The following is an 18,433-nucleotide window of genomic DNA, read 5'->3' on the forward strand; positions in this document are numbered from 1 at the left end:
TGACAAATAGCAACTTTTTCCGTTTGGTGTGATTGAGAGCACGAATAGCAGAGGATGGTTTCGATCCATCGACCTCTGGGTTATGGGCCCAGCACGCTCCCGCTGCGCCACTCTGCTCGGTGCTCTTTTTTTTTTTGTGGTCGGACTTGAGGCAAAGTTTGAGGAAGTCTGTAACAGCGTGATCAATGTTCCCAGAGAGATGAAACTGCTGCCCCGAACTTCATTTTATAAAGGTGATTCCAGTCACTCCCCACTTTCCCATCAGAACAACGTCACTGAAGAAATCACATCACCTTCCACAGAACAACCATTCCGCACGAAAGTTAATTATCTGAACTGTGCTGACCAGTATCAGTGTGTTCAAACGTCTGTTCTTGTTGAAAGAAAAATTGAGGAAGTGAATAATTGTGTGGTTACCGCAGGGCAGTAATGTTGTAGCTCCTGGTTTAAGGAGCAGAGTGCGCAGCGGAAGCGTGCAGGGCTATTAGCCCTAGGTCGAGGAATCGAGGGTATTCTCGGCTATTTGTATTCTCCCTCACAACAAAAGTAAACATAACACGCGTTCCTGTTTGCTTTGCAGAAAATAGCTATCAGAAACTTTCTTGCAGTCTCATCCCGACATTAGTCCCAAGAATGAAAGAGACAGCATGACAAATTACAACATTGTAAAGCTCACACATAGGGAACCACAGAGAAAATGCTTTAAAGTCTCAGCAGATCTGACAGCATCTGGAGGGAGAGAAATGAGCTGACGTTTCGTGTCCAGGTGACCCTTAGTCAAAGCTGCTCGGGAAACGTTATCCAGTCGTACCCCACAGAGGGGCAATATAGATATATAACGGTATCCAGTAATAACTCACAGGGGGCCAATAAGGAAATAAAGCTTTATCGAGCAATGAATCACAATAGAAACCGAGTCCCCAACTTCCCCTCTTGGACGGATGTGAACAATCCAACCTGCCAGACTATTTACAAGAGAAGACGAATTTTACCCTTCTCTTGGGATCAATATGAATTCCTCAACCAGACTCACCGAAGCAGATTGTCGAGTCATGAGCTGGGCTTTTGCCCGTGGGGTCTTGCTGTGCGTATTTAAGCGGGAATCTCGTGTACTGAGACCAACGCTTTTCCATTGAAAGGGAGGTATTGGATCTTCCTGAGGTTGAAAATCTTGCTGGAGAAATTTAACCTCGTGGAGTAAAAGACAATATCAGGAGTGGGATTCGAACGCACGCCTCCAGAAGAGACTGCGACCTGAACGCGGCGCCTTAGACCGCTCGGCCATCCTGACGCGTTGACGCAAAAACTAAGATCCGTGCACAAATCGTCTTAAAGTCTGTCTTCATCTTTATTACATTTCAAACAAGACATGCTTTCCCTACTTTTGAACCCCAGCCAGAGTCCTGTATCTGAGTGCCATCCTTGTCCAAACCGCTGGTGGTTAAGGAGCTTCTCATTGCTGCATTGATCAGTTTCATCTAATCAGCAAGGTCCGATATGCCGCTCTACCTGTTCCTCAGACGAAGGTTTTGAAAGTCTAAGATCTGAGGGCGTGAAGTATCTAATTGGAGAGTTGCATTCTGGCGACTGCAATCTCTCTCCACAGCTGCTTCTGCTGCTGCTCTCACAGACAAGGAGGCGAAGAACCCCTCCAGTGTCCAATCAGGTGAACGTTTATCCAGTCGAGGCGGCAGAAGAGTGTTCTGGGAGAAGTCAACTTAATCACCTCGACTGTACTGTGGCTAGCTGAAGAACAGGTGTCAAAGAGTGGATAAGACTGAAAGCAAAACTTTGGTACCAATAAAGAAAAAGGCAGATGTGCTGCTGACAAATAGCAACTTTTATCCGTTTGGTGCGATTGAGAGTACGAATAGCAGAGGGTGGTTTCAATCCATCGACCTCTGAGTTATGGGCACAGCACGCTTCCGCTGCGCCACTCTGCTCGGTGCTCTTTATTTTTGTGGTCGGACTTGAGGCAAAGTTTGAGGAAGTCTGTAACAGCGTGATCAATGTTCCCAGAGAGATGAATCTGCCGCCCCGAACTTCATTTTATAAAGGTGATTCCAGTCACTCCCCACTTTCCCATCAGAACAACGTCACAGAAGAAATCACATCACCTTCCACAGAACAACCATTCCGCACGAAAGTAAATTATCTGAACTGTGCTGACCAGAATCAGTGTGCTCAAACGTGTGTTCTTGTTGAAAGAAAAAAATGAGGAAGTGAATAATTGTGTGGTTACCGCAGGGCAGTAATGTTGTAGCTCCTGGTTTAAGGAGGAGAGTGCGCAGCGGAAGTGCTGGGCCATTAGACCGAGATCGAGGAATCGAGGGTATTCTCTGCTATTTACATTCTCCCTCACGCCAAAAGTAAACATAACACACGTTCCTGTTTGCTTTGCAGCAAATACCTATCAGAAAATTTCTTGCAGTCTCATATCGACATTAGTCCCAAGAATGAAAGAGACAGCATGACACATTACAACATTGTAAAGCTCACACAGAGGGAATCACAGAGAAAATGCTTTAAAGTCTCAACAGATCTGACAGCATCTGGAGTGAGAGAAATGAGCTAAGGTTTCGAGTCCAGGTGACCCTTAGTCAAAGCTGCACAGGAAACGTTATCCAGTAGTACCCCACAGAGGGGCAATATAGATATAGAACGATATCCAGTAATAACTCACAGGGGGCCAATAGGGAAATAAAGCTTTATCGAGCAATGAATCACAATAGAAACCGAGTTCCCAACTGCCCCTCTTGGAGGGATGTGAACAATCCAACCTGCCAGACTATTTACAAGAGAAGACGAATTTTACCCTTCTCTTGGGATCACTATTAATTCCTCAACCAGAGTCACTGAAGCAGATTATCGAGTCATGAACTGGGCTTCTGCCGGTGGGGTCTTGCTGTGCATATTTAAGCTGGAATCTCATGTCCTGAGACCAATGCTTTTCCATTGAAAAGGAGGTATTGGATCTTCCTGTTATAAAGAAGAAGGCATGTGTGCTGCTGACAAATAGCGCCTTGTTTCCGTTTGGTGTGAGTGAGAATATAAATAGGCTTGGAACTTGCTGGCGAGGCCGTCGCCGGTGATGATGACGTGGCGTGGACTCGCTGAACCAGGTTCAGGAGCTCGAGCATCGAGCAGGGACGCTCTATCAGGCCCGACGATTTCAAACCACAGCGTTGCCGTGTCGCCTTGTTGGATACCCCTAGTTGACAGGAACCACTGGCAGCTATGGCATTGCCATTGTAGTCAAGGAACTGGCAGGCCGGTGGAAGAATGCTTGGTCTGGCGCGCATGGTGTTGAGGCCGGATTTTGAGATGAGGTTCGCTGATGCGCCGGTGTGAAGTTTGAATCGGATGCAAGCCTTGTCTCATTTCATTTCATTTCGTTTTCATTTCATTAATTGTGTGGACAGCACACCACTCGTCGATCCACACTGAGGATCGAGAGGCGTTTCTCGTTGTGGTGGAAGGCAGCGCATGTGTAGTTATGATGCCCACCCGGTATGGGGACCTAACGCACTCAGCATCAGGGTCTGTTGGGCTGTCGGGATCGGAATCTGGCATGCCTTGTTGTATTGAGCGGACACTTCTGCGCCGCAGCTGGGATCGCTGGCTGCTGAGCGGTGGAGCAGATCTGCAAAGGGCTGCATAGTGGCCAAGCTTGCCACACTGTAGACACCGGCGTCCTTTTGCCGGACATTTCCGCTTTAAGTGGGTGGAGCCACAATTCGGAGATGTCATGACGCCGACGGCAGGGCATTTCGTGCGCCATCGTGCATGCGCAGTGCGATCGGTCGACGTACGCACCTGTGCAGTCATGTTTTCGGCCTCGTCGTCCACTCGGTCATGACGCACATGCGCAGGGACCCGGGAAAAGCGCACAAAGCGACCACTCTCCTCGATGCTCAGGCCGTGCATTTGAACAATGGCCTGCACCCGTTCCACCTCATGGGAGGCCAGTTTTGCAGTTTCTGCCGCCCTGATGTGGGAGTAACGATTCTTAGCATGCTCATGGATAACGCATGTCTCGATAGCAACTGAGAGGGTCAACTGTTTGACTTTCAGGAGCTGCTGCCGAAGGGAGTCGGAGTGGACACCGAAAACGATCTGATCCCGGATCATGGAATCTGCCGTCGAGTCATAGTTACATGACTGCGCTAGGATGCGGAGATGGGTCACGCAGGACTGAAAAGTTTCATTCTTACCCTGAAGCCTCTAATGGAAAAAGTACCATTCAAAGCTCTCATTCACCTCAGTGTCGCAGTGGCTGTCAAACATCAGCAGGACTGTTTCAATTTTGTTTTGTCTTCGCCGGCAGCGAATGTAAGGGAGTTGTAGATGTGGATGGCGTGGTCCCCCACGGTGGAGAGAAATAATGTGATCTTCCTGGCATCCGATGCTGCTTCGAGGTCCGGGGCCTCGATCTGCAGGAGGAACTTTTGCTTGAAGATTTTCCAATTGGCGCCAAGGTTGCCGGAGATGCGGAGCTGCGGAGGAGGCTGGTGTTTTCCATTTCACCGGATGGCTGCTTCCTGGTCAATGCTGATTCACCCGAGATAGGTCCGTCAAGATCAGTATCACTCTGGTACCATGATGTGTTAGGCAGGTAGGCTCAATGTGGACTGCACTCGATGCAGGGAAGCTAAAAACAGACGTCGAACACTGGAGAAAATCCAACACTGTTTTATTCAACGATAGAACTGATACACATATTCAGCTGTGGGTCGACACTATACTGAACTGACTGGAGACCTTGTAGTAGCCTGATCAGACTTACTAGCTACCGCATGGTGTTTGCACTTGCTAGCTCGTGGACTCTGACTGTCTCCGTGGCAGGGTCCAGAGAGAGCGGGAAACCTAGTGCCCTCTGGCTTTATAGTGGTACTGTCCTGTTTGGTGATTGGCTGCACTGTGTTGTGCTTACTGGTCATCCTGTGTGTCCATCACTGACTGTCTGCATCTCATTATATACATGAGTGGATATTATGACAGACTCCAAATCCAATGGTCTTTTTCCACGGATATTCTATCCCTTCTCACAGACAGACTGGGAGACCCGCCATCGCATGAAAGCAATAACTTCCTGGAGTGATTCCAGGTTGGGTTTATATCGCATAAATTGTCAATGAATGTCTTGTTAAACGTAGTTCAGTTAGCGGAGTGGCTGTGGCTTGGTACTTGCAGTCAAATGGGGTTCCTCCGCACAGATTCGAAACCTACTCACACTGTAGGCAGCACGGTAGCACAGTGGCTATCACAGTTGTTTCACAGCTCCAGGGAGCTGTCTGTGCAGTGTCTGCGTAGGTTTCCTCCGGGTGCCTCCGGTATCTTTCGGAAGTTCGGTGCAGACTCAAGAGGCCGAATGTCCTGCAGGGATTCTCTGGATAACAAATTAGAATCGTCAGAACTCCGACATTGACGGGATGTTTAAGGCGTCTGACTGATCATCATCATGATGCGATCAAATGTTTGTATCTTTCAGTCTTTCCGCGGTGTTTTATTTACAATGTGTAGAAACATGTGAAACATGGTGTTGAAGTGTTTCCCATCAGTCCATTCAGAACAATCCTTCAGCTGATATGATGGAAATGTAATTTGCTGACAGAAACAACATTCCCAACACTTCACATCTGGCTGCACATCTGGACCAATGCACACAGACGACCTTCTTCCGTTAGTTATTGTGCACATTAAATATCCATGAGGTGGTTTGGTGAAGTCAGGTCATATGGCGAGTTGGCCGAGGGGTGATGGCGATGCGCTGCTAATCCATTGTGCTTTCCATCTGCGGGTCTGAATCCATTCTCGTCGATGATCCATTTCCTGCGTCTCCGCGTTGGGCCACTTATTGAGGGTGACCTGATGATTCATTCAGTGTCTCAGGAACTAGGATGGAGTTTAGATTCGGAGTTCAACAGGCCTGAGGAGTGAATCTTCTTGCACCAATCTCTATACCGATATTCCGAATCCTCTGTCTGATAATCGATTTAAATCACGACACCAGCTTTGGGCAGGAGTTGGCACCATGAAAACTTGCGGCTTCAGAAACTCCAAAACAGACGCCAGCTTCATCTGGGGCACTGCTGGCAGATTTTGTCTTTCCAGAACCGGCCGCCCAGCCGTGAAATCAACTTCATCAGATGACCTCATTACACTGTAAGACGGAGGAGCAGAAGTATGCCATTCGGCCAATCGTGTCTGCTCCACCATTCAAAGAGATTATGACTGATCTGATATAATCCTCAAACCCACTTTCCCGCCACATCCCCATAATCCTTGTTTTCTTTACTGATTAAATCTTGAACATATTAACTGACCCATCCTCGACAATCGTATTCGCTTAGAAACGATATTTCCACAGATACACTATCTCCTTAGAGAAGAAATTACTCATAATTTCTGGCTTAATTGGGCGGTCCCTTCCCCTGAGATTAATCCCTCAGGTTCCAGACTCTCCCACATGAAGAATCAAACTCTCAGCATCCCCCCTGTCAACCCCCCTGAAAAGCTATTAAATCAGTGATTTTGAATGCTAGGAATTATTCCCTGTCCCAAAGATTAGGTCAGGCCTCTGGATTCCCAATCCAGTGACATAATCTTTCATCCCTCTGAACAACAGTTGATTCGGCTCATTATTAAACATCTTGGGCCAGTGGGCCGATGAATGGCAGATGGAGTTTAATTTGGATAAATGTGAGGTGATGCATTTTGGTAGGTCAAATCAGTGATTGACCTACTCAGTTACTAGTAGGGAGTTGGGGAGAAATACAGAACCAACAGATCGAGGAGAACAGGTTCACACATCCTTGAAGGTGGTGTCGCAAGTGGAAAGGGTGGGGAAGAAGGCATTCAGCATGCTAGGTTTTAAGGTCAAAATATTGAATACAAGAGTTGTGATGTCTTGTTCAAGTTGTACAATACATGCTGGTAAGACCACAAGGGAAATACTGTGTTCAATTCTGGTCACCCTATTTCCGGAAGGATATTGTTGAACTAGAAAGTGATTTACAAGGATGCTACCAGGACTTGATGGTGTGAGTGAAAAGTAGAGGCAGGATAGGCTGGGACTTTTTTTTCCTGGAGCGTAGGAGGCTTATGGGTGATGTCATAGAGGTCTATTAAATAATGAAGAGCATAAATAAGGTAATGAGGAGCATCTGGAACGGGCTGCCAGAGACAGGGGCAAAGGCAGTTATCATTTTGTCTTTTAAAAATCAGTTAGACAGTTACATGGGCAGGGTGGGTGTAGATGGATATGGGCCAAATGCGGGCAAGTGGGACTAGCTTAGCGATAGAAACTGGGCGGCATTGACAAGCTGGGACGAAGGGCTGTTTCCATGCTGCCAACATCCAATACTCTTTGACTCTGTCTGTCTTCCTGATGATATTAGAATTTCCTCCACAGAATTGTATTGAACCGATTGATACATAATATTTTATTCTATATTTTATCCAAGTCAAACAGATTCATCAGGGGATAAATAAAATACTAAGATGAAAGCGAATTGAATGAACAATGTTCCAAAAAATTATATTCCAAAAAGAGCCCTGCAACGTTTGGATGGAAAGGTGAAACTTTGAGCGGAGGAAGGAAAACTCGGCTGACAGCAAGTTGCACCGGATTTCTATATCAAACGATCGCGGTGGGACTCGAGCCTCCAATCTTCTGAAAGCTTCATTAGGTTCACAGAAATCAGACGCCTTAGCCATTAAGCCACGCGACCACCGCATGGGACATACGGGCTGATGTTTATCGCATGTGAATAAATACTGTGATTCTCTCTGTTTCCCTAGAAACCAGTACAATGCAGAAGGAGGCCATTCGGCCCATCGACTCTGCATGACCCTCCAATCCTGCACCCCACTCATGCTTTAATTTGGATCTAGACTGGGAGGTTCTGTGCTGTTCCATGTAAAGCAAAAATGAACTTCGAGGATATTTCCAATGCAACTGTTTTTCTTACGCAAACAATTGAATTCGTGAAATTGTGCGTTTCGGGAGCTGGGATTTTCGAGTCTCTCAAGGCTTCTCTCCAAATCCAATGGTCATTTTAAGGTAGATTCAACCGCTCCTCACATAAACACCGGGGCACCGTTCATCGCAGGAATGCAAGAACTTCCTGGAGTGATTCCAGGCCGGTTTTATAATGTTTTGTATGTTTTATAATGTTTAATGAATGACCTATTGAACACAGCTGCGATGATCGAGTGGTTAAGGTGTTGGACTTTCCCCAGTAGGTTCGAGCCATGCTCCCAACGACTGTGACTGAAGAATTAATCGATTTTTAGCAAACGGTTTGACACAAAGTTCGTTGCTTAGCAAATTCTAATCTCCTCAGGAAGAGGGTTAATGGTAATTTGGACATCAGCCCGGCTAGTTCAGTCGGTGGAGCATGGGACTCTTAATCCCAGGGTCGTGGGTTCCAGACCCACGTTGGGCGCTTCCATATTGTAATCTGAGAGTGTTGAGCTGATCGGACTGATTTGATAACAGGAACACAAGGATATGTTCCTGAACTGGGACTCCAGAGGCCTGAACTGATCTTTCGTGACAAAATTTACTTAATCTGGAATTGAAATTTCGTCTCAGTAATGGCGCAGAAAGGTTCTGCTTCAGACGGATCATATTTCCACAACTGGGAACACATTTACACAACAGGGAATGATCTGACACAATCACAGTGAAGATCTGTCACCGGCACAGTCACGGTTCCAAGAGAGAGAACAGTTACACAGCAGAGAGCTCAGTTACACAGCAGACAGCAGAGAGCACCGTTACACAGCAGGAAAAACATTTAATTGCCTATCTTTGTGGAACAGAAAATCCCTTTTTCCTAAATAACCAGTTTTTCCATTTCAGTACCTTGCTGGTTTGCTCGGCACCTTTTCTGTGTGTCATTGTGTGTGTGTCCTGATAGTCTCTTCCTGCTTTACTGTGTGTCTTTCTCTGTCTGTTACAGCCGTGCTGATGTTCCGTGTTATTGTCCAGCCAAGGTGAGCTTCACAACACGTGGTTCTCGTTTAAGAGTAAAATAGTTATGTGGCTGCCGCAGAACAGCAATTGCGAACACAGTGGGTCTAAAAAGCAGAGTGGCGCAGCGCAGCGTGTTGGGCCCATAACCCAGAGGTCGATGGATCGAAACCATCCTCTGCTATTTATATTCTCAGTCACCCCAAAATTAAACATGACTCTATCACCCTGCGGCACATCCGCCTTTTATTTTCAGTAGATTAGTATCAAAGTGTTGCATCCAGTGTGAACGGGACATTTTCCCCAGGAATGAAGCAGACAGCATTACATCACTGTGAAGCTCAAAGTAACAAAATAGGGAAGCTCTTCAATTGACTCTCTCTGAGGAAAACAGACAACATCTGCTGTGGTGTGTGAGTATTATTGGTGCCAATATCACATCTCCACTGACTGGAATGAGTTATGTTTGATTAACACAGTCATGTCATTTGGTAAAGATCAAACCGGGAGTTTTTTTAGTGTTTTCAAATCCTTTAACAGCGAGAAGGGGAAAAGTTTATATAATAACTTCCAGGAATACCCCACAGAGGGGCAATAAGCATATATAACAATATCCAATAATAAACTACTATAGAAACCGAGATCACACTTTCGCCACTCGGACGGACGTGAACAATCCAACCAGACTATTTAGAACAAGCGAAGATTCCTGCCTCCAGCTACCTCATTTTCTCCAGCTCTCTTCCTCAGCTCGAAACACACGAAATCACGCAAACGCCTCCGATCAAATTATTATTGCGATGGCCGGGAATCGCACCCGGATCAACTGCTTGGAAGGCAGCGATGCTCACCAGTATCCCCCCATCACATACCGCCGAAGGTTGAGTCCTTTTGATGCTTTGCATTAGTTTGATAAATTGTTTCGTAAACGATGTCTTACTATGTTTATGTTATTTCACTCCAATTTGAAATGCTCCTGAAAGAAAGTGTCCGTGTCGCACTGCTCCCTGTCAGCCAGGAGATGGCACCAGTCCACAATAAATGTATTTATTTCTGATGTTCTGTGTGTCATTACATAGGACTCTTGCTCTGGCCTGAGACCTTACCTATTCCTTGTGGCCTGATGCTGCCGTTTGCACCCTGGTTAAGTAATCATAGAATGCCTCCAGTGCAGAAGTAGACCATTCAGCCCATCCAATCTGCACCGACGCACGGAAAGATCACCCCAACACGGCCCAATCATCTCCGAACCGTTTGGATACATCAGGTGTCAGTCTCCTCTGGAGACCAGGGTTCAATCCCACTCCTGACATTGACATTGATTCTCAGCTGCGATAAAATGCCAGATGTCCCGGGTTCAAAAATCCGGGCGAGCCCGGATGGTGTCACTGACTGAAATCGGGAGGAGGTTTGATCTCCCGGGAAGTTATTGCAGCGAATATATCAGTGCAGAACACGTGAAGAAACGGACAGGGTATTTAAAGGTCGTTTGATCATGGTGTGGGATTCTGAATTTCTCCTCAAGTAAAAGCAGACGCACGCTTTTGAATCCGCGCAGCTGGCTGAATACAATGGTTATTTGTACCTGATAAGCCTTTGATTTGATCAATGCGCTTTCGGGGTGAGGTGGCCGAGTGGTTAAGGGGACGGTCTGCTAATCCATTGTGCTCTGCATGCGTGGGTTCGAAACCCATCATTGTCGATTTTCCATCCTGCTTTCTCCCAGTGGGACTCATTTTTCCAAAGTTTCTGCAATCACCGATGTGACAATCCAGTCCAAGTTGTGAGGCCGGATTGCATCGAGTTAGAACATAGAACATAGAACGGTACAGGCCCTTCGGCCCACGATGTTGCACCGAAACGAAAGCCATCTAACCTACACTATGCCATTATCATCCATATGTTTATTCAATAAACATTTAAATGCCCTCAATGTTGGCGAATTCACTACTGTTGCAGGTAGGGCATTCCACGGCCTCACTACTCTTTGCGGAAAGAACCTACCTCTGAACTCTGTCCGATATCTATTACCCCTCAGTTTAAAGCTATGTCCCCTCGTGCAAGCCATTTCCATCCGCGGGAGAAGGCTCTCACTGTCCACCCTATCTAACCCCCTGATCATTTTGTATGCCTCTATTAAGTATCCTCTTCTCTCCAACGAAAACAACATCAAGTCCATCAGCCTTTCCTCATAATATTTTCCCTCCATAGCCAAATATTCCGCATTCCTGTTATTCCTGCCAAAGTGAATCACCTCACACTTCTCTACATTAAACTCCATTTGCCACCTTTCAGCCCAGCTCTGCAGCTTATCTATATCCCTCTGTAACCTGCTACATCCTTCCACACTATCGACAACACCACCGACTTTAGTATCGTCTGCAAATTTACTCACCCACCCTTCTGCGCCTTCCTCTAGGTCATTGATAAAAATGACAAACAGCAACGGCCCAAGAACAGATCCTTGTGGTACTCCACTTGTAACTGAACTCCATTCTGAACATTTCCCATCAACCACCACCCTCTGTCTTCTTTCAGCTAGCCAATTTCTGATCCACATCTCTAAATCACCCTCAATCCCCAGCCTCCGTATTTTCTGCAATAGCCTACCGTGGGGAACCTTATCAAACGCTTTGCTGAAATCCATATACACCAACATCAACTGCTCTACCCTCGTCTACCTGTTCAGTCACCTTCTCAAAGAACTCAATAAGGTTTGTGAGGCATGACCTACCCTTCACAAAGCCATGCTGACTATCCCTGATCATATTATTCCTATCTAGATGATTATAAATCTTGTCTCTTATAATCCCCTCCAAGACTTTACCCACTACAGACGTGAGGCTCACCGGTCTATAGTTGCCGGGGTTGTCTCTGCTCCCCTTTTTGAACAAAGGGACCACATTTGCTGCCCTCCAGTCCTCTGGCACTATTCCTGTAGCAAATGCTGGAATGGGTATTAAGGGCGCTGGTTACATCACTGCTAGAGTTTTCCATATCACTTGACATGTGCGACATGATTGACAAAATTTAACTACATCTTTATGTAGTCCAGGCCAATAAAAATGTTTCTGGATTTTAGCTTGAGTTTTCCCTTTTCCCAAATGACCTCCCACTGGTACCTCATGTGCAACTCGCAACACCTCTTTTGTATACCCGACCGGCAATACTACTTGATGAACTTCTGCCCACTTTTCTTCCGCCTGCATATGTACACGTCTCCATTTTCTCATTAGGACATCATTTTTACGGGAATAACACTCTGGTATACTCTCAGATTCCTCTTCCGTTTATGCTTTCTGATATATCCGTTTCATTTCTACATCTTTCCGTTGTAACTCCGCCAATTTTCCTGAACTAAAAATATCCGCCTCATCCTCCACCTGTTCTTGTTCTTTTTCAACCATCTGATCAAATATCGTTTCGGATAATTGCACTTCAACTTCATCTTCACTCTTTGATTTCTCATCTTGTCTTAGCCTGTGACTTTGCGACCTTGTTACTACACAATCCGGAAAAATCCCAGGATCTTCGTCCTTCAACACTTCAGTTGTCTGATTTTCCACTGGTTTATCAACCACGGTAGGCATCACTCCCATCTGCGATGCAGCTATACATTACCCAAGATAAACTGTATTCCTGGACAAGATAGTTTATCTATTACTCCGACTAGCACTTCCCTTCATTGGACTTTCCAACCTTACCTTATATAATGGAACACTACTCCTCTCACACTGAATTCCACATATCACCACCTTTTCTGGCAACATTCTTCCCAAACTACATAATTCCTCATCTGTTACAATTAAAGATTGACTAGCTACTGTATCTCTTAAAATTGTGACTTATTTACCTGCTCCTCCTGATACACAGGAGTAAACTTTACCCAGACAACTAAATTATTTAAATACATCTGGCACCTTCTTAACAATTACTTCCTTAACAGGCTGTACAATTGTTTGCACCTCCTTCACTTCCCTTGGGCTTTCCTTTACCACTCTAACAAACCCCACCGTCTTATCCTGTTTTACCACATCAACCTTCTCAGTGCTTTTCTTCAACCATCAACACTGTGACTTTACATGGCCTAGTTTATCACAGTGAAAACATTTGAAACTTTTCAGTTCTTTTCCAACTTCCTGGATGTCTTTTTTAATCTGAGGTACTCTCTCTTTAGTGTCTGCCATCAGATCACCTTTACCTTTACCACTTGAGTATTTCTCATGTCCCCAGTTTCTATCCCTCACCGGCTGAAACTGATGTCGGAAACCAATCTTTGATTTATGAACAAATTCATAATCATCTGCCGTTTCCGCTGCTAATCTCGCAGTTTTAGCCCCCTGTTCTTCCACATGAGTTCTCACTACATCAGGAATTGAATTTTTAAACTCCTTCAAACGTATTATTTCTCTGAGAGCTTCATACGTTTGATCTATTTTCAAAGCCCTTATACACCTATCAAAATTACTCTGTTTCAGCCTTTCAAACTCCATGTATGTTTGACCAAATTCTGTCCTTAAATTTCTAAACATTTGTCTGGAAGCTTCCGGCACTAGCTCATATGCACTCAAGATGGGTTTCTTCATCTCCTCATACGTTCCAGATACCTCCTCCGGGAGTGATGCAAACACTTCACTCGCTCTACCTACCAGCTTTGTTTGAATCAGTAACACCCACATGTCCTGTGGCCATTTCATTTGTTTCGCTACCTTCGCAAATGAAATGAAAAAGGCTTCCACTTCCTTCTCGTCAACGGTTGGTAATGCTTGGACATATTTAAATAGATTCCCACCAAGCCTTCGACTATGACGCTCTTTCTCACTATCCTCATCGCTATCATCCAACTGTACGTTTCCCTTCACATCTGCCAATTTTTACAGATTGTCAAGTTTCATGGCCATTTTCTGAAGTTCAAACTCCCTATCTTTATCTTTTTCCCTGATCTGTATTTCCCTTTCCTTTTCTTTTTGTTCTGCTAGGGCTATTCTTGCTTTTCTTCTTTCTTCTCGCTCCCTTTCTTTTTCCTTTCACTCTCTTTCTCTTCCTTTTTCCTCTCTCTCACTCTCGTATTCAAGCCGCTTTAATTCGTTCTCATGTTCCATTTGTTTCATTAGCAACTGAATTTTTGCCATTTCCAATGAGTCAAACTCTATCTCAGGCAACTTTAAATGCTTAACCACCGTCATAACTACCTCATCTTTTCGCATTTTGTCAGGTAATGTTAACTGCAATGTTCTTGCCAAATCTAACAGTCTGCTTTTCGTTCCTGTCCGTAAAGTAGTACGTGTGACATTCTCCACATCCAAAAACTTCTGGGCCTCTGAAAGAGCCATGGTTCACAACACTCTCCCCACTTAAACTAAAATACCACAGCGGAAAAGCAACAATCCTTCACTGTCTTTAAGTTCACAAAAGCCAATCCAATAGATAGACTTTTATCCCGGATGAGCCCCCAATTGTTATGGGCGAGGCGTTTTCAGAACCCCAAGATGTATCATGAAGTTCAACCAATCTCTCCCTTCAATGGATTTGTTGCTTTTCTTAGCATCTTAGCACATGGCTTTTTCCCTAGGTGTGGGATTACAATTATGGACACGTGGGTTTTTAAACACAAAAAACTGTTTATCCCATGAACTCAACTTAACATCTTAAATAAACATTGGATCTCTTAACACCCCTTACTTCAAAGATCACTCAGAAAATATTGCAATGGTAAATAATTCCTTAAAATGTGCCTTCAAACTTCCAAGCGACTTAACACCTTTAAACAGAATCACATCAGGCTAAAGGCTTTCCAATTATGAATTTAAATCTCCCAAATAATCCAGAGATCGTCCTTTATGTCAGAGGCCCAGATCCCTGCAAACACAGACGCTCCCAAGCTCTTTTCAAACTTGCAGCTCTCTGGAAACACACAGACACACACAAGCTGCTTTTAAACTGAAACTAAAAACCTACAAAATGGCTGACCTAAAGCCCAGCTCCAACCACTCTCTGACATCACTGTTTTCTTCAATGTACATTGCTTAAATGTCCATGTCTTGAAGGTAAAGTCACATAACAGTACACTATGAAACCATGTGATTTATCTACCTTCTGTATCTGATTCGTCATTGTATGCGATAAGACTTACCACAGTGGTATCATCCACAAACTGAAAGATTGAGTTGGAGGTAAATCCTGCCACACAGGATTTCCCTCCATATTCAGCGGGTCCGTTCATGACAAGACTGAAGAACGATCACTCGTCTATCCAATCAGTGAGGTTTGCCTCACTGTGAGACAAGATTAACAGAGAGAAAACCAGACGAATTAGTTTCAGATCACACGGCTATAATAGAACTGAATCATGAAAACCCCGCCTTCTCACAATTCCCGTTCCAGCCTCCCGGAACAGGCGCCGGAATGTGGCGAGTCGGGCTTTTCACAGTAACTTCATTGAAGCCGACTTGTGACAATAAGCGATTATTATTATTATTATTGCTCCTCGCCTGAGGTATGGTGATCCTCAGGTTAAATCACCACCAGTCAGATCTTACCCTCAAAGGGCCGATGGTGATCAGGGACTTAATTTACTTTAGGACTGGATCAATGTATGACATTTCCAGGATGTGACTTCCCTCAGATTGGCCAAATGATTGACAGCCGGGAAATTAACGACCATTGCGGAGTTACTGCTACCTGAGGCTTGGTTGGAATGTTGGTTTTAAAGATTCATCATGAAATGTAGAGAGAAAAAGTCGGGAAAGTGGACATGAGGATTATCATGAAATCATTAAAATGTAAAAGGAGGCCATTCTGCCAATCGACTCTGCAACGATATTCTGAAAGAGCCCCTGTGTCCCCATCACATCCCTGTAACACTACCCACCTTTCTGAAGACTAAGGGGCAATTTAGCATGGACAGTCTACCTAACGCGCACACATTTGGACTGTGCGAGGAAATCGCAGCACCCGGAGGAAACCCACACAGACACGGAGAGAAAGTGCAAACTCCACACAGTCAGTGACCAAAGGTTGGAATTGAACCCGGATCGCAGGCGCTGTGAGGTAGCCACTGTGACAACGTGCCACCGTATGAGGTCATAACACGTCATATATCAGGTCAAGCATGATCTCATTGAAATACGGAGCATATTCGATGGGCTGAATGGCCTACTTCTGCTCCAACGTCTTATACCCTGATATTGTGTAAATGTGGACCGGGTCTTGTGTAAAACTCTTGTTAAACCAACACAGACACCGCGTGTCGACTGCATCTGATTATCTGGCGCAGAGAAGGTGAGTGTGGAACACGTGTCGTACCCATCAAACTCTGCTACTCACCTGACTGAGATTTGTTCTGTATCTGTAAATCACAGGTAGTGTTCGCGAGTGGAGGGAACACTCTGCACCTCAGTCTCTGGAACAGTTTGTGAGAGCAGGATTCCTTCATTATGAGTCAATATCTGGTACTGTATGTGAGGGCGGGATTCAGTTTCTATCAAACATTGGTACTGAATGTCACTGTGGAAATCTTTCTGTATCTATCAATCACAATTACTGTTTGGGAAAAGTGAGATTAATGCGTAACATCAGCACGGCTGTGACAGACAGAGAAAGACACACAGAAAAGCAGGAAGAGACTATCAGGCCACACACACAATGACACAGAAAAGGTGCCGAGATGGAGAAAAAGGTGATTTCGGAAAATGTGTTTTCTGCTGCACACAGAGAGGCCCTGCTTGTAAATGTATATCCTGCTGTGTAACTGTTCTCTCTGCTGTGTAACTGTGCTCTATGCTGTGTAACCGTGCTCTCTGCTGTGTAACTGTGCTCACTGCTGTGTAACTGTGCTTGCTGCTGTGTACCTGAGCTCTCCGCTGTGTAACTGAGCTCTCTGCTATGTAACTGAGCTCCCTGCTGTGTAACTGTGCTCTCTGCTGTGTAACTGTGCTCTCTGCTGTGTAACTGTGCTCTCTGCTGCGTAACTCTGCCTGCTGCTGTGTAACTAAGCTCTCTGCTGTGTAACTGTGCTCTCTGATATGTAACTAAGCTATCTGCTGTATAACCGTGCTCGCTGTTGTGTAACTGAGCTCTCTGCTATGTAACTGAGCTCTCTGCTGTGCAACCGTGCTCTCTGCTTTGTAACTGTGCTCACTGCTGTGTAACTGTGCCTGCTGCTGTGTAACTGAGCTCTCCGCTGTGTAACTGAGCTGTCTGCTGTGTAACTGAGCTCCCTGCTGTATAACTGTGCTCTCTACCGTGTAACCGTGCTCTCTGCTTTGTAACGGTCCTCTCTGCTGCGTAACTGTGCCTGCTGCTGTGTAACTGAGCTCTCCGCTGTGTAACTGAGCTCTCTGCTATGTAACTGAGCTGCCTGCTGTGTAACTGTACTCTCTGCTGTGTAATTGTGCTCTCTGCTGTGTAACTGTGCTCTCTGCTGCGTAACTCTGCCTGCTGCTGTGTAACTAAGCTCTCTGCTGTGTAACTGAGCTCTCTGTTATGTAACTGAGCTATCTGTTGTGTAAACGTGCTCGCTGTTGTGTAACTGAGCTCTCTGCTATGTAACTGAGCTCTCTGCTGTGCAACCATGCTCTCTGCTTTGTAACTGTGCTCTCGGCTGTGTAACCGGGCTCTCTGCTGTGTGACCGTGCTCGCTGCTGTGTAACCGTGCTCTCTGCTGTGTAACTGTCCTCTCTGCTGTTACTGTGCTCTCTGCTTTGTAACTGTGCTCTCTGATGTGTAACTGGGCTCTCTGCTGTGTAACTGAGCTCTGTGCTGTGTAACCTTGCTCTCTGCTGCGTAACTGTGCTCTCTGCTGTGTAATCGTGCTCTCTCCTATATAACTGACCTCTCTGCTGTGTAACTGTGCTCTCTGCTGTGTAACTGAGCTCTCTGCTGTGTAACAGTGCTCTCTGCTGTGTAACTGAGCTCTCTGCTGTGTAACTGAGCTCTCTGCTGTGTAACTGAGCTCTCTGCTGTGTAACTGAGCTGTCTGCTTTGTAACCGTGCTCGCTGCTGTGTAACTGTGCTCTCTGCTGCGTAACCTTGCTCTCTGCTGTGGAACCGTGCTCTCTGCTGTGTAACCGTGCTCTCTGCTTTGTAACTGTGCTCTCTGCTGTGTAACCGGGCTCTCTGCTGTGTAACTGAGCTCTCTGCTGTGTAACTGAGCTCTCAGCTGTGTAACTGAGCTCTCTGCTTTGTAACCGTGCTCTCTGCTGAGTAACTGAGCACTCTGCTGTGTAACTGAGCTATCTGCTTTGTAACCGTGCTCTCTGCGGTGTAACTGAGCTCTCTGCTGTGTAAACCTGCTCGCTGCTGTGTAACTGTGCTCTCTGCTGTGTAACTGGGCTCTCTGCTGTGTAACTGAGCTCTCTGCTGTGTAACCGTGCTCGCTGCTGTGTAACTGTGATCTCTGCTGTGTAACCTTGCTCTCTGCTGTGGAACCGTGCTCTCTGCTGTGTAACCGTG

General features: G+C 45.7%; 2 non-coding genes across 2 annotated transcripts; one reads left to right on the forward strand and one right to left on the reverse strand.

The window, feature by feature from the left end:
* Positions 1-45: 45 nt before the first annotated feature.
* trnam-cau (transfer RNA methionine (anticodon CAU)) lies at positions 46-117 on the reverse strand. Its single transcript has one exon. It is a non-coding gene; the product is annotated as a tRNA-Met (tRNA).
* Positions 118-8,377: 8,260 nt separating this feature from the next.
* On the forward strand, positions 8,378-8,450 carry trnak-cuu (transfer RNA lysine (anticodon CUU)). Its single transcript has one exon. It is a non-coding gene; the product is annotated as a tRNA-Lys (tRNA).
* The last annotated feature ends 9,983 nt before the right edge of the window (positions 8,451-18,433 follow it).

The sequence above is a fragment of the Scyliorhinus torazame genome, chromosome 24 (assembly GCF_047496885.1).
Source record: "Scyliorhinus torazame isolate Kashiwa2021f chromosome 24, sScyTor2.1, whole genome shotgun sequence".
NCBI lineage: Eukaryota > Metazoa > Chordata > Chondrichthyes > Carcharhiniformes > Scyliorhinidae > Scyliorhinus > Scyliorhinus torazame.